Genomic DNA, 14,561 nt, shown 5'->3' with positions numbered 1-14,561 from the left:
CCACTTGGCTTTTTATTTTAAAACTTTTTCAAAACTAATAAAAACACAAAACCAATCAAACGTCAATTTCAACCCCGAACTACGAGGTTTTGATCCCTCACGGGTACGTAGGCAAAGGACACTCGTCCTTCCAAATCAATAAAAAAATGTAGATAAAAATGTTCCTTTTCTTTTTATCACTTTAATTCCTTCTTTTAAAAAGCAAGCAAGTTTAATCACAAAAAGTTAAATAAAATCAAGAGGTTCCCGTAGAGTATTACGGATATAAAGGGTGCTAACACCTTCCCTTTATGTAACAAACCCCCGAACCCTAAATCTTTTCAATATGGGGTGTTTGTACTTTTTTCCCCTTTTTCTTAAAAAAAATTAAATGTTCAGTCGTGAAATAATCATGTGAGTCAAAAGCTAATCAAATAGCATTGATCTCCGAAAAATGACGCGACAACCATATATTATAATGAACTAGGTTATGTATACAAAGTAAATGCAAGTGAACTTGTTAGTATTTGAAATATATTTCTTTATAGATCCTTGACTCTAGGTATCCCAAAGTTATATTGGATAATAAAGTTGAGTCTAAAGCGATCATAGATGCAATCATGCAATCTCTAAATTTTCACGTTCCTAGTTAATTAATTATTTAAAGCTAATGGAATTTCAACACATGACCACTGATTCCCTCAAAAAAGAAAAAACACGAGCACTGATACAAATTAGAGAGTATTAAAATAACTCTAAATAATCAAGAATAATGCACCCATTGTGATTCATGAGAACCAAGAGAGATGATGATGAAGCATGTAAGAGAGGAAGATTATCTTCATTGTCGTCTATATTTTCAGATGCATATTAATTATATAATGTGACAACGATTAAAAAGTCAAAAACTATTTAAGACAAATACCTTTTATTGAACATAATAAATTGTCCGATATATCATGATCGTTTGTGTTCAGAAATGATTCCTACTGAAATGGATGCAAGTAAATGTTTTATTGAGTTGAATGTGAGGGGAGCGGTTAAAGTGCATAAGGAAATCCTTATGCACCGCGCATAAATCCCATCATCCTAAGAAAATTCTTATTACTCTTATGAACCAAACGCGGAAACAAACTGAATCATCACCGTCGTTCATCATCATCACCACTGGAATCTTCAATCTCATCATCAACACCGTCGTTCATCATCATAACCGTACCGGAATGCCAAAACCATTTTGCTGTGGAAATGGTTTCTGTGATTTGTACTCCAAACCCATTTTGCTGTGGAAATGGTTTCCAGAATCTTCAATCTCATCATCAACACCGTCGTTCATCATCATCACCGTCATCATCACCGTACCGGAATGCCAAAACCATTTTGCTGTGGAGAACCATTAGATGTACTTAATGGTTTCCAGCAGTTGTACTCCAAAACCATTAGATGTAATTAATGGTTTCTAGCAGTTTCCCAGCTATAAATCCCTCTAACATCACAAAGATTTCGAATCCAGTAACAACTTCAGATCTGAAACCGTGAACACAAACAGTGACGAAACAGTAACATATAGCAATCAACACAGCGCCACTGGATCAAAGAAGAAGAAGAAAAAGCGAGGGAAGAAGAGGAGCAAACCGGTTTTGATCTTTAGATCTACTCCTTCTTGTTGTGTTTTTGCGCGATCAGAGTTCGGATTTTGCTTTAAAACGAAAATGGATGTTGAAAAATGGAATTAGTTTTTAAAAAGGGTGAGTTTGGTTCTCCGGCACAGCGGCGGCGCCGCCTCTGGCCGGCGACCACCGCGCCGGAATCATCATGTGTGGCCAGAAGAGATGAAGACTCATCTGAATTGTAGAGAGAGAGAGAGAGAGAGAGAGAGAGAGAGAGAGAGAGAGAGAGAGAGAGAGAGAGAGAGAGAGAGAGCTTTATGTTTTAGTGAGAGAAATGCTTGAAGCAAATGAAGTTTGATTTGGTGTAGTTTGAGAAGCCTAGGATTATTACACGTGTACACTAGATCTGATGGTTGTGAAGTGTTTATGCACGGTGCATAAGGATTTCCTTATGCACCATAACTTTTGCCGAATGTGAGTTATTGTACTAGTATATGCACATTATTATGTGAACTGCACGTTAATATTTTTTATGGTAACTGTACGTTATTATATTATTATGTTTCTCGTTGCACATTATTTCACAAAAATAGATATAAATTATTTAGACGTGGTTTTATTAGTTTTATGTAAGGTTTTAGAGGTGATAGCAACACCCACTTTAACATTTTCTTTCTTAACACTTACTGTATTATTCACTTTAACACAAAATTTGATTGGTCGTGGGCAATAATTTGACACATTCACTAATTCGACACATCCTCGTTCATTAGATAAAAATAGAATGATTCACAATTCATCATAGATTTTGATTTCTCTTTGAATATTTATAATACCAAGCTTGGACTCTCATTGTCCTATATGGATCCAACAAAAATGTTGTACCCAATATGTGAGTATGTCAAATTAAGGTATATTCACAATCCAAGTTGCTTTAAAACTTTCTTTCTAACAATTAGTCCCTTATTGAGTATATATACCGTACAAAAAGTTGGAAAAATTGCACTATCACGATGAATGAAGGATAAAGATTGGAGATAAATTGGAATAATTCATGGTTTATTGTGCAATGGGGGAAAATTAAAGAGCAAAGTTGTGAAATTTAAAAATGAGTATCCAAATTGAGCAATTTTCGTAGGGACTAATAACACCCACAATTTTTTAAAATAGAGACTAAAAGTGATTAAAAATTATAGATCAAATATAGGGACTACCAACACTAATTTTTTCAAAACAATGACTAAGATTAAATAAAATTCATGCATGAATAGATATGGGATAAATATCTGTGTCTCTTTCTTCTCTCTTCCATGATTATTTTTTGCATCCACTAATTTATTTTTAACTTAGAAAATGTTTTCTGAAAAAGAAAACATAAATTAACCCAATATTTTTTTGTTTTTCTCACTTTCAGTCGGTACCAGAGCACTTGGCATGTTTGATTTAACACTCAACCATGTAATAGCTAAAAATATCACGAGAAAAACAAAAATTGGCATTTATTCCTCCTCCTCATCTTGAATACAACAACACTACTAACATTGCCTTTTAATCAAATTCCAAATCTTACTCTTACCTATCTGCATGTCCCATCTTCAAAGGAGATGCCGATCAATTTTCTTGGTGGAAAACAAGTTATATGGTCATGTCATAGATCTTGATTAAGAACTATATTATTGAAGTGGCATCAACATTCCAACCAATATAGATGGTGCAACTCGAAACATAAAGAGTTTGACAGAGGGGCAAAAAAAGCTTGACAAGAAACATCATAAAGTTGTAAGTATAATGGTAAATACTCTTCCTTTTCCTATGTATACTAAGATTGTTGAAAATCTACAGCTAAGAGTATATTTGATTCCCTCTGTTCCACATATGAGGGAAATCAACAAGTGAAGGAAGCCAAGGTAAATCTTTAAGTACAACAATATAAACTATTCAAAATGAAGAATAGTGAAGATATTGAAACTATGTTCTCAAGGTTTCAAACATTTGTCTCTAGTGTACAAGTCTTAAGCAAGAGCAACACTAAAGTAGATCATGTAAAGAAGAATCTGAGAAGTCTTCTTGTTAGATTGAGACCCAAGGTGACCGCTATTCAAGAAGCTAAAGACTTGAATAGTGTATGTCTGGAAACTCTGACTAACTCTTTAAAAAGTCGTGAGATGGGGCTATCAGAGGATGGTCCTTTAAAAAAAAAGTCTTTTGATCTTAAGTCAAAGAGAAAATCAGTTAAAGCAATTCAAGCTATAAATTTTGAAGAAGACACTCCGAATGATGAGATTGTAGAAGGTTCTGATGAGGATGAAGTGGCATTCTTGGCAAAGCGGCTTTAACACATGTATAAGAAGAAAATGTTTCCCTAAACAGTGGTGCTAAAGGACCCAATTCCAAAGAAAATAAGTATGAAACTCAAGGTAGTGATCAGAATGTTGCTAAAAAGAAAGAAGTGATGAAACTCGAAAGCCAACATGCATTACTTGAAAGTCAATGGCTTTTTGGCGAAAAGATGGAGGAAATAGCTAAGAAGATGGAAGCACGTGAGGTAGCAAAGTTCCAATGGTTTAGGAAGAGACTTTTGCAAGAAAGCTCATGAATGCGTCCCTGCAAGTTTGCCTTCTAAATTGGCTGAACAGAAGGTAGTGTGCCTTCTATCAGTGAGTGATGAAAAGTGGCTCTGGCATAAAAGGTTATGACATGCTAACTAGAGATTAATCTATAAGCTTAGCAAGTTAAAACTTATCAAGGGAGTACCGAAGTTACACTATCACTCAGATGCGTTCTATGGAGCATGTTAGGAAGGGAAAATTGCTAAAACCTATTTCAAAACAAAGAACATTGTCTCCATCTCCAAACCCTTAGAACTACTTCACGTTGAGTTATTTGGACCAGTAGGTACTACATAAATCAATGGGAAGAAATATAGATTATCCATATTTAATGCCTACATTAGGTTGACTTCGGTTAAAATTCCTTAGAACAAAAGAGGAATCAAATGATGTGTTTAACATCTTTTGCACTCAAGTACAAACTGAAAAAGAATTGTAAATTCTGAAAGTCAGAGGTAATTATGAAGGTGATACTTTAATTTATTTGCGTCACATTTACGGTTTGCAGACGAGACTTTAATTTTGAGTGAAAAAAGTTGGGCTAATGTTAGATCGATGCATGCTGTTTTGTATCTCTTTGCGGCTATGTCAGGTCTCAAAGCTAATTTTCATAAGAGTGAGTGGGTGGGTGTGAATGTCAGTAGGTTCTGGTTACAGGGACAAAAAACGGTATTAACCCTTTATTAAATATGCAATTTTATTCGAATTTATTTAATACACAACTTTATTCGAATTTATTTAATACGCAACTTTATTCGAATTTATTTAATACGCAACTTTACTCAAATTTATTCAATACGCAAATTTATTTAAATTCACGTTGGGTTTAATTAGTGTTAGAAGACATTGTATTATTTAGATAACAAAATCATAAAATAAATGCAAATATAAATAAAAAGAAAGGAATAAAAATAATACATATAAAATCTCATTTTATTAATATGAATGATACATTTACAATAATTGATACATTTTATTCGAATTTACTAAATTTGCTTCTTTGGGGTAAAAAGAGCCAACTTTGGGGTAAAAAGAGATTAATCATCTTGGGGCAAAAAGACATTAACCCTTGGGGTAATTCTAAATCTGGTTCTTTTTATACCCCAAGAATATTCTTTTTACCCACGATAAAAAGTTTTTGAGGTAAAAGGAAGCAGATTTAGTTTTACCCCAAAGGTTGATCTCTTTTTACCCCAAGTTGATTGGCCTATTTTTACCCCAAGATTGGTTTCCTTTTACCCCAAAAGGGTAAAAAGTTAGAAGGAGATTTATACGGGGAGAGAGTGAGGAGGAGAGAATGTGAGATGATTGTGTGAGGAAATGGTGAAAGTTTGAGGGGCATTTATAGGGGGGAATGGTAACATAGGTTTTAACTACACTAAATATAGTAAAAAAAACGTGTAAAAAACGTGTAAAAATAGTGTAAAATCAAGGTTGAATAACTGACAACTGTCCAAAAAACGTGTTCAGACCACTAGCCAAAGCAGCGTGAGTTAACTCACGCCACCGGCCAGAGGTGTGTGACTTAAGTCACGCAGAGTTATAACTAGCGTGAGTTAAGTCTCACAGCATGAGCTAACTCACACAGGGGCATTTTAGTATTTTCAGTTGAGAGCGAGCAAAAAGTGTTGTGTAAAGAGCAGAAGTCTTTATATATAACTTTTTCTTTCAAAACAAATTTATATATAATTATTATTTTACTAAATATACATGATTTTTTAATGAATATGGTACACAACCAAATGTGAATAAATATATAATATATAACTATTTCTTTCAAAAAGAATTTATATATAATTATTATTATACTAAATATAGATGATTTTTTAATGAATATGGTACACGACCAAATGTGAACAAATATAATTAAGCAAAAAAAATCAACTTTTATTAGGTGGATTCAAGTTAAGGTATGGATTGATTAATCTCTTTATATGTCAGAAAAATATCTAGACAAGAAAAAAACATGAGATTCCGACCAAATTAATCTTTTTAGAGATATTTATCAGTGAGATTTATGTGAGTGAGTGTGTATATAAATAAATGTGAGGACCAAAAAGCTTCAGATAGGGTATTGTTGTCTCTCAATTCTTTTATATAAGAACCCTACCACCCTCTGATTAGAATCTCTCTCTCTCTCTCTCTCTCTCTCTCTCGGATTTGGTTGTTATTATTCTTACTCTTACCCTATTCCTTTGTACTGTTCATTGTTCTTTCTCTGTGTGTTATTATAACTCATTGATCCATCCATCCATGACTCCTGTTTCTCTGAATCCACTAGGTCCTAATTCCTTACTACAAGGTCAAAACCAATTCTTCAATATTTCTCCTGTTAATCAGGACACTCCTACCTTCTTTAACTTACTTGGAGACTTTGGAGAAAATCATGATCATCAGGCAAGATCATACATGATCCCTTTGTTTTTTACTTCTATTTTTTGTTGATAAATTAATAAACTCTTACCTTTCACAATATATTTTTATTATTTTTATTATAGCTTATTACCAATTCTCTATACTTTGTTTTTTTTTTTTTTAATGATGACACTTATACTAAACTGTTTGTATGAATGATAAAAAAAAGAGAGCCCCTTTTGTTTTTTTAAAGATGTTCTAATTAATATATGATCTATATATCCACCATAGTAATTGTGTTGTTTTGAAACAAGACAACGTTTGGTGGTGATGATCTTCATAATTGAACATCTATCCAAGGTTTAATTATATATAGATTTGATGAATTAATATGAAATTAATTTGATCTTTATATAATGATATAATCTGGCCTATGATCTGATTTTTAATCTATTTTTTATGATATACAAGTATGCCCTATGATCTGATTATTGATCTTTATATAATAATATCTAACTTTTATTACGAAAAACAAAATACATAATTTATTATAAAACTAAAAGGACATTAGATATTCATTCACCATTCAAAGGTGAAGCGAGAGATCCAAATCATCCTCCTCATTATTCTCATCATTTTCCTTGGCATCGTTTTGTTCATGATAATCATCAGTGGAGGTCAAACGACTACTTGGTCTTCTAATGATGAGAAGACCAAGTAATAGTTTGACCCTCCTCTGATGATTGTAATGAAGAAAATGATGCCAAAGAAAATGATGAGGATAATAATGAGGATAATTTGTATCTCTCTCTTCACCTTTAAATGATGAATGAATATCTAATGTCCTTCTAGTTTAATAATAAATTATGTATTTTGTTTTTCGTACTAAAATTTAGATATGATTAAAGCTCTCACTCATGAGTCTATCTTTGTCGTATTTTTTATGTTGTTTTGTCCACCATATATTATAATGAACTAGGATATGTTTACAAAGTAAATGCAAGTGACTTGTTAGTATTTGAAATATATTTGGTCTCTTATTTCATTATAGATCCTCGACTCTAGGTTTTCCAAAGTTATATTAGACAATAAAGTCGAGTCTCAAGCGATCGGATTATAGATGCACTGATGCAATCTATAAATTTTCAAGTTCCTAGTTAATTAATTATTATTTAAAACTAATGGAATTTCAACACACGACCACTTATTTCCTAAAAAAAAAAAAATGACCACTGATACAATCAAAATGTATTACAATAACTGTAAATAATCAAGAATAATGTACCCATTGTGATTCATGAGAACCAAGAGAGATGATGATGAAGCATGTAAGAGAGCACAATTATCTTCATTTTCGTCTATATTTTCAGATGCATATTAATTATATAATGAGACAACGATTAAAAAGTCAAAATCGATTTAAGAAAAATATACCTTTTATTGAACATAATAAAATCGATTTAAGAAAAATACCTTTTATCATGATCGTTTGTGTTCAGAAATGATTCCTACTGAAATTGATGCAAGAAAATGTTTTAATGAGTTGAATGTGAGTTATTGTACTAGTATATGCTTCTTTGACCTTTTCCTGTTGTAACAACATAGCTTATTCTTGCTGAATTTTAGTGTGAACTGCACGTTAATATTTTTTATGGTAATTGTACATTATTATATTATTATGTTTCTCGTTGCATGTTATTTCACAAAACCAGATATAAATTGTTTAGACACACAAAATCTTGATTTTACATGTCAATCTCTTAATCATTTCAAAAATGATTGAAAAATTAAATAAATATTATTATTTATTAAAATTTATTTGGGTTGGTCTAATAATGTTGGCTTGTGATTTTGATTTATGTACTCCTTAATTTTGGGAGCGGTTGTGGTGCATAAGGAAATCCTTATGCACCGTGCATAAATCCCATTTGAAATATAATTGCTTCCCTACACCCCCAAGCGAAACCAAAAGAAACAAAACGAAACAACACTACAACCGTGGAAATCATCATTTTAGTTCAATGATGATTTTAGAGTGTTGATTTGGTTCAATGACAGTCACAAATGTCCTTATTACAGTATGTTTTGTATAAAATTATGTCAAAACTATTTTGCTGTGGAAATGGTTTCTGTGAGTTGTACTCCAAAACCATTAGATTTACTTGATGGTTTCCAGTAGGTGAAAAAAACTAAGGACCTAGAGCCATTGCCATCATTCAGTTTTGGACTGACACAATTGGAAGAGGAGGAAAGAAATGGTTTCTGTGAGTTGTACTCCAAAACCATTTTGCTAGGGAAATGGTTTATGTGAGTTGTACTCCAAAACCATTTTGTTGTGGGAATGGTTTCCAGCAAGAACAACATGAACAATATTTTTCAGCAATTCATTTTTTGAGCTTTCACTACAAATTCATCAAACACTTTTCCAGCAAACAATCATCAGAATCACAACACACTACAAATTAATCAAATAAGGCTTGATAACCGATAATCCATAAACTAGCGATAAATTGAGCAATTTCTGGCGTTCTTCGTTCTCAAGTGAATAACAAAACGATCCAGATTCCAAACTATCACTGCAAAACCGATAATCACATGTATCGATTATTCAATTATGAAGATATCCAATAATCCAAAACTATGCAAATAATTCTCGATAAACGATGATCCATAAAAGAAGTGTGAAATTCTTGATTCTTGATATCTATGCAATCCGATAAACGCAAACCCATATCGATAGATCAAAGAATCGAGAAATCTAATTCACGAACCAAAGATGAACAGAAAAGAGAAGAAGAAGAAGAAAAAGAGAAGAAGATAGAACAAACAGAGGAACGTAGAACACACTGTGTAGATGCACTTTGGAAACCTAGGATTATTACACGTGTACACTAAATCTGATGGTTGTGAATTGTTTATGCACGGTGCATAAGGATTTCCTTATGCACCATAACTTTTGCCCTTAATTTTAAGGTTTTAGATTTGATTGCTCGTACCAATTTTGGTGGGTTAGTCATTGAACTTGATAAAATTTCAGACGTGGTTTTATTACTTTTATGTAAGGTTTCAGAGGTGATAGCAACACCCACTTTAACATTTTATTTCTTAACACTCACTGTATTATTCACTTTAATTTAACACGAAATTTGATTTTTTGTGGGCAATAATTTGACACATTAATTAATTCGACACATCCTTGTTCATTAGATAAAAATCAAATGATTCACAATTCATCATAGATTTTGATTTTTCTTTCAATACATATAATACCAAGTTTGGACTCTACGTTGACCTATATGGATCCAACAAACATGTTGTACCCAATATGTCAAATTAATGTATGACTATTACTTTTTCCACCCTCCTATGTTCTTGCGCGCCCTGCAAAAAAACCAAAAATACCCTTGTCTGGATTATGTAATCTGGAACACATTGTTAGTGTTTTCCGGAAAGCAAAATCCGGACACTTTCGAAATGTGATTTTTGGTGGTTTTTTTTATGTCAAAGGTCTCTGTTGACCGTTATACAACCTGCACATAAGCTGCAAAACAATTACAAGGGTTATATGAACGGTCAACAATGACCATAACACCAGAAACACTGCTAAAAAATAAAAAATAAAATGAAGAAAATGTAAGAAAAGAGGTGAAGTGGAGAATGAAGGAAATTGTTGAAGATCCAAGCCTATTTATAACTTTAAACTAGTCATAAGTCATAAGTAGAGTAAAATAAAACGTGGTCCACATTCAAAACCGTCCAAAACTGCATTAAAACTCCACTAACCGGCCAAAGCTTTGGTGAAACGCCACTGTCCAAAAACAACTGAGGGTTTCCGGATTATATAATCCGGAAAGTACAAATACATTCCGGATTATATAATCTGAATAACACCAAAATGTGTTTTTGGAGTGTTTTCATGGAATATGACATAGAAAATAAGTAAAAAATGCATAAAAAAATAGTAAGCAGCTTAAAACAAAATATAGGATGGTGTTCGAAAAGGTGCTTTTGAACTCGATCCAACTGGCCTGCCAACTGACATATACATATATATATATATATATATATATATATATATATATATATATATATATATATATATTATATATCGGAAGGCCAACTGGATCGAGCTCATAAAAACCTTTTCGGATTCAAATCTACAACATAACAATGAAAGACAGGGTGTTTCAAGGGGATTGTTTTGAGTTAGTTCTTGATGCCTTGCCAACTGAAAGATTTCTATCGCCAAGGAATCAAGATCTAGCTCATATCAAACCTCTTGGTATTTCTATCTATTAATTTTTGACAGCATATTGAGGATCTTCATCATGCTGTCAAATAGAGGGATATCTATTTGCGATAACATGAGGAAGATCCTCATCACAATGACAAAAAATTTACTTGTCTCTTTGGTATGTTTGTTTGTATTTTTGACAGCATGTTGAAGATCTACATAATGTAGTCAAATAGAAAGCTATCTATTTGCGGCCGCATTAGATAGATCCTCAGCTTTATGACAAAAAATTTCATTGTTTCTTTGGTGTGATTGTTTGTATTTTTGACGGCATGCTAAAGATCTTCATCACGCGGTCAAATAGAGAGCTAGCTATTTGCGACCACGTGAGAAAAATCTTCAGCATATTGGCAAAAATTTGCATGGTTTCTTTGATGTGTTTGTGTGTTTTACTGTAAATGAAGCTGAAAACCGGAGAGCACTTATTTATAGTGGTCCATGGATCTTGTGGACCACATAAACTCTCGGAGAGGGTGACATCAGTGTGAATTCTAAACAGATGGAATGGTTTTCCCCCATTCGAATTAAATACAGAGTTTTTCATGGGTTTTTTTCTTCTTGGTTTGGTTTACTGGTTATGAAAACAAGGACACTTATTTATACAGGTCCCTGGGCGTCTTGGACCACAGAAGTTGTCGGTGCAATGTGGACCACATGAAAAAAATATGTTACGAATTACATAATCCGGAATGTCCCTCACCCCACAGAAGTTGCACAACTTTATTCAGTTTGGCCTAGTACCGTAAAAATTCGGATTACATAATCCGGAAACCATGAGAGTTCTCCGGATTATGTAATCCGAACTGCATCAGTATAGTTTGGTCAGTGATCTACACCACAAGAAACACGTTTTCAAAGGATTTTACCAGCATTAATGGGTGGTAAAACTTCTTTGAAACACATTTTTTTGACCAAAAAATGGGGAGTTACAATCTAGGCAATTTTTTTTTCCTATAAATAGTATCCAAACCTTCACATTTCTTCACATCATCACACTCTCTCCTCCTCTTCCTTCTTTACAATGTGTTTCCATCGTTGGCCTTTCATAAAAATAGGCTAATTTGGAAACTCAGGGATTATATGAACGATCAACAGGGAAGACAACACACTGCAAAGAAGCATGGTTTATCTGGATGTCAGGTTAATCTGTCTGGGTGCAAGGTGCAACACCCTAATTCCCAACGGTAATTTTATATAATGATAATCATGGTTTTAACGAAAAAGGATGTCACACACATTCATTCATCTTTCACATAATAGAATAATAGAGAATCAGATATAACAGCGGAAGATACTTCATAAAAATTTCATAATTATTAATATCTTGTCTTTAACATCGTTTAGGAAAAATAACATGAAACATCATAGTACTTAAACTTCATAATTTAAGGACATTCAAGGTTTAACCCAACCCCAGTGTTACAAATCAGGGCAAGTATTTATTCGACTACTTAATATTACAAGTAATAGTTACGGGAGTATATCCCCGTCACCACCTTCTAAGTGTCCCGCAAAGCTAAAGCTCCTCGTCCTGAGTATCTATGCCCAAAGGGTACAGCCACCAAAATACACAAACAACATTAAAGGGGTGAGAATTCACATCATAACATATATTGGGATACAAGAATTAATAAGTAGATAATCATATCATCATTGGTCCTTCATCGTATCATCATCATCATAATATTCATACAATTTATTTCACAAACATCATTAACACATACATCTTATGCACACCTTTAACACATATACCATATTCACATCATTAGCACATATCACAGTTCACCTAACATGACATATATGCAACATACTTCATTCCTAGACCTACATGCATGCCGGTACCAAATCCTATCGTCATAATAATGTAGTTCAGAGATGTGTCACTGAAACATACATTTCGTCATTCATCATTCGTCATTATGCAGTATGATATGATGCATGAAGACTCACCAAACATCATTTGGAAAGACACGTAAACAACACATTATCTTTACATCATAGTCATTCGTCATTTTTCATCTTTTGTCATTTTTCGTCATTGGTATTTTTGTGTCATTCGTCTTATAACAATCATAACGTTGTTTTACATCATCATTAACACCTTGTCATTAATTAACACCATATGTTCGTCTAATTAAATCTAACTCATTTTCTTGTTAAAACTCACGTCATGTTTAGAACTTACACTCATCATTGGTTTCCTTTACGTTCTCCGCACCCTTTACACTTAGTAACCTACCTTATCCTTCATCCTTGGTATTTATGATTTTTACTACTCCTTCGTCTTTCCACATAATAACTTCCGTCTATATCACTAGGCTTATTAAGTTGTAAGACCCTATCGTCAGTTATTAATTTCATCATTATTATCGTCTATTACCTTAGTCTTCTAACATCGTAGTTTGTACCTTTAAAATACAGTTTAAATCATTAGAATCAATATTTATTCTAAGTTTCTTCTATTATTTTTATCCCTTTTTTATGAACTATTCCTAAAACAATCCTCTTTTCTTATCTTATCCCTTATCTTTCTGATGAGTCAATAATTAATTATTTTAATATAATATTTGATTCCGTTTTATTTAGATTTAAGTTTATTTTATTTAAATATTATTTCCTTTTAGAACTATTTTACTTCAATTGCATATTATCATATTACAAGAACGAATATTTGATATATTGAGTCTTGGAGCAAAAGAAAGACGATTTGGAGCGGATTCAGGTTGAAAATACGAAGATTGAAGACAAAAATATGATTTCCCCAAGTCAGAAGCTTGGCACGGCCCGTGCTACCAGCCACACGGCCGTGCTACCTCCCAGACCTACTTTTGCTGCTTTTGCTTCATGGACAAGCTGCCTATTTTGACCTAAAAGCCCGTGGTATCTCAATTTTTCTAAGAATCAGCGGAACCTTGAAAGAGAATCAAGAAGCCGTAAGGCTGCACCTCTCTCCTTTCTCCTTAAGGGATAGAGCTAGTGCTTGGTTCCATTCATTGGAAGTTGGTTCCATTACTTCATGGGATCAAATGAGGCAAGCATTCCTTGCCCGATTCTGCCCCCCTCTAAAACTGCTAAACTAAGAGACCAAATCACACGGTTCAATCAAAAAGATGGGGAGTCTCTTTATGATGCGTGGGAGCGTTTCAAAGAAATGCTTAGAATTTGTCCCCACCATGGTTTAGAGAAGAGGCTCATAGTCCACACTTTTTATAATGGCTTATCATATACCACTAAGATGTCTGTTGATGCAGCTGCAGGTGGAGCTCTAATGAACAAGAACTATACGGAAGCATACGCTTTGATTGAAGACATGGCTCAAAACCACTATTAATGGACCAACAAGAGAGCCATCACTGCTTCTACACCCTCTGAAAAAGAGGCAGGTATGTACGAAGTCTCTAACCGTGATCATCTTGCTGCTAAAGTTGACGCACTAACCCAAAAGTTTGAAAAATTAAATGTTAATGCTGTCACATCTGCTCCTGTATCCCCTCCTTGTGAAATTTGTGGTATATTTGATCATATTGGTGTTGATTGCCAGCTAGGTAGTTCTATTAATGGTGTTGAGCAAATGAACTATGCTCAATACAACCAAGGAATGAGGCAAAACCAAAACTTTTATATAAACCCTCAAAATTCCTATGGACAAGTAGCACCACCTGGCTATGCAAACAACCAGAGAGTCGCTCAGAAATCAAATTTGGAAATTTTAAT

The 14,561-nt window shown here is 33.4% G+C and overlaps 1 non-coding gene across 1 annotated transcript; it reads right to left on the bottom strand.

The window, feature by feature from the left end:
* Nucleotides 1–13,920: 13,920 nt before the first annotated feature.
* LOC146938069 (small nucleolar RNA R71) lies at nucleotides 13,921–14,027 on the bottom strand. Its single transcript, XR_015033668.1, has one exon. It is a non-coding gene; the product is annotated as a small nucleolar RNA R71 (small nucleolar RNA).
* Between the last annotated feature and the right edge of the window lie 534 nt (nucleotides 14,028–14,561).

Source organism: Medicago sativa, chromosome 3, assembly GCF_051527215.1.
Source record: "Medicago sativa cultivar Bolivia chromosome 3, Bolivia_mono, whole genome shotgun sequence".
Taxonomy (NCBI): Eukaryota; Viridiplantae; Streptophyta; class Magnoliopsida; order Fabales; family Fabaceae; genus Medicago; species Medicago sativa.
The sequence above is the reverse complement of the archived record's forward strand: the minus strand, read 5'-3'. Positions and strand labels throughout refer to the sequence as shown.